This window comes from Orycteropus afer, unplaced genomic scaffold (genome assembly GCF_000298275.1).
Source record: "Orycteropus afer afer isolate SDZICR_OR568_19922 unplaced genomic scaffold, OryAfe1.0 scaffold00105, whole genome shotgun sequence".
Lineage (NCBI taxonomy): Eukaryota > Metazoa > Chordata > Mammalia > Tubulidentata > Orycteropodidae > Orycteropus > Orycteropus afer.
The window spans coordinates 9325065-9328231 of NW_006921692.1; the positions used below are offsets into that span (position 1 = coordinate 9325065).

Here is a 3167-nt window from a genome sequence, read left to right on the forward strand (position 1 = left end):
GTTTCTGAGACAGTATCACTTCAGAAGTAGGTTGCCCAATCTTCCTTCCAAGGAGTGTCAGGTGGGTTTGGACTGCCAGCCTTCTGGTTAGCAGTCATATGCTTGAGGCACTATGCCACCATGAAACAGTAACAGTATCTGGCCAATTTATCAGCTTGTAAGGAGGATAAGATGAAATCCAAGGTCTGAAAATAAGTGATGGTGAATTGCAACTTCATACACTTAGATCAAAGAGCTCTGGTGGCACATTCATTAACAATTTGTGTGCTAACTTAAAAGTCAGTGGTTTGACTCCACCAGCTGCTCTGTGGGAGAAAGATAGGCAGTCTGCTTCTGTAAAGATTATAGCCTTGGAAATTCTTTCTTCTGTTCTACTCTGTCCTAAAGGGTTGCTATGAGCTGGAATCAATGGCAATGGTTATACTTAGATCATTGGTCTGAAATCCGTGTTGTGGAATGTTTCTCAGTATCATCAAAAGGCAAGTTGAAGTTGATGTCTGTCTAAGCCCTACTCTCAGAAACAAATGTTAAAATCAGTGAACATTGCCTTCATTTTGCCACCTTACTTGCTTCTTTTAAAAAATGAATGATTGCATGGTATGCCCACTGATGAGAATCTTTTATGAAAGTCAGAGCCTATACTTTTTTTAAATGACAAATTTTATGTTTATGTATGTAAGATGTTGAATATGGGGAGCTGTTCTATTATTACTCACTCAAAATTAACAAAAGTGAACTCAGCCAAGTCGTAGTTTCACTGTTGAACATGCTTACATTCAGGGATGAAGAGGATTATAATAGAATGAAGATTTAATAATAACTGAGATTTTGACTAGACATATATTTTTGTAAGAAGTCTGATTTTCAGAAGAAATTGCTCTCCTTACAGCTAAGATTAAGCATTTGCATTTGTATTCTTGAAAGAAAATAAACAATAGACAACTTGAGAACTTGAAAAACATCTGAAGTGCTTCCTTATTATTGTTAAGGCTGTGTGGTTCCACTCTCCTGCTGTTCACCACCCACTGGTCACTCCATTACAGTCAATCAGCAAAAGTACCAGCAATAGCCAACAGGAGAAATGACATAGTTCATTCTGCCAACGCATATGCTTCCTATGAAGATACAGCCCTAAAGAAATATATATTTTATTCCTATATGGATTCTGTGATTTATTGTCTTCATTTCATAAGGGCAAAGGCTCAATTAAGGAGAGAGAGATTTTGTTTTATTGTTCCTTGAAAATACATGGTGAAAGTTGTTTGTTTCAAGAACATGGTTCAGCTCTGCCTCTAAAATATCCTGGGTAACTCTAAGCTGAGTTATGATAAAGACTTAACATTGTTCTGCTAAAGCATCAAACTCCTTTGCTCTAAATCTTGGGTGAAATCTTAGTTTTCTTATTGATTTTTCCCCAGCTCTCCCTGAAATTAGTAAAGTATGAACTTGGCTATTCATATGTGAAGTACAGGATAGAAAAAAAGATTTTTGGACTCTGAATACAGTAATAACTTTGGCCTGATAGTTTTAAACTTTCTGATGCACACACACACTCATTACTTCTTTTAACTCTGTATGATTTGAGCTTCTATTGAAACCTAAATATCAGATTTTCATTTTTATTACTACATATTTGTTTTGAATTTTTGTTGTCATTAGGTGCTGTCAAGTTGACTCTGACTCATAGTGACCCCATGTACAACAAAACAAAACTTGTTATTGTTATTGTTATGTGCCTTTGAGTCATCTCCAACTCATAGTGACCTTATGTACAACAGACCAAAACACTGCCCAGTCCTGTACCAGCCTCATGATCCCTACTATACTTGAGCCCATTGCCATAGCCATCATGTCAATCTGTCTTGTTGAGGGCTTTCCCCTACTTTGTTGACCCTCCACTTTACCAAGCATGACATCCTTCTCCAGAGAATTGTCCCTTCTGACAATATGACCAAAGGAGGTGAGACAAAGCCTGGCCATTCTTGCTTCCAATGAGCATTCTAGCTGCCCTTCTTCAAGGATAGATTTGTTAGTTCCTTTACTAGTCCATGGTACTTTCATCATTCTTTGCCAATACCACAACTCAAAAGCATCAACTCTTCTTCAGTCTTCTTATTCACTGTCCAGCTCTCACATGCATATGAAGTGCTTGAAAGTACCATAGCTTGGGTTGTTGTTGTTGTTATGTGCTGTCGACTCAGACCTGACTCATAGTGACCCCTCCTTGCATTGCAGTATCACTACAGAAGTAGATTGCCCCATCTTTCTTCCGAGGAATGGCTCTTCAGCTTGAACTGCCAACCTTCTGGTTAGTAGTAAAGTGCCTTAGGCACTGTGCTACCAGAGCTCCCAAGCCTACAGCACCTGGTATTCCCAGGTGGTCTCCCATCCAAGTACTAACCAGGCCCAACCCTGCTTAGCTTCCGAGATCAGACAAGATTGGGTGTGTTCAGGGTGGTGTGACTGTAGACTAGCTTGGGTTAGGCACATCTTAGTCTTCAAGGAGATGTCTTTGCTGTTCAGTACTTGAAAGAGGTATTTTGCAACAGATTTGGCAGATGCAATACATCTTTTGATGTCTTGATGGCTGCTTCCATTGGTGTTGATTGTAGAACCAAGTAATAAGTCTTTGACAACTTCAGTCTTCTCTCCATTTATTGTGATGCTGGTTATTGGTCCAGTTGTGAGGACTTTTGCTTCCTATATATTGATATGTAATCCATACTGCAGACTGTAATCTGTAATCTTCATCAAGTGCTCCAATTCATTCTCACTTTCAGCAAGCAAAGTCGTGTCATCTGCATATCTCAGGTTGCTAATGAGCCTTCCTCCAATCCTGATACCATGTTCTTCTTCATACAGTCCAGTTTCTTGTATTATTTGCTCAGCATACAGATTGAATAAATATGGTGAAAGGATACAAACTTGACACATTCCCATCCTGATTTTAAACCATTAAGTTTCCCCTTGTTCTGTTCGAAAGACAGCCTCCTGATCCATGAATGAAACTAGAAGGCATATATTCCAAACATCATTAGATTGACTGATTTCTTAATTTATTCTTTCTTTTATGCAATATCTATTAAGTGCAAACTACTCTGCCAAGTTTTATGGAAAATAAACAAAGGGATAATATGTAATATAATCATTACATTTCCAGATTTTAC

General features: G+C 38.3%; 1 non-coding gene across 1 annotated transcript; it reads right to left on the reverse strand.

Annotated features, from left to right (window-relative positions):
* Positions 1–2352: 2352 nt before the first annotated feature.
* On the reverse strand, positions 2353–2471 carry LOC122150205. The gene has a single exon (XR_006163537.1). It is a non-coding gene; the product is annotated as a 5S ribosomal RNA (ribosomal RNA).
* Positions 2472–3167: the final 696 nt, after the last annotated feature.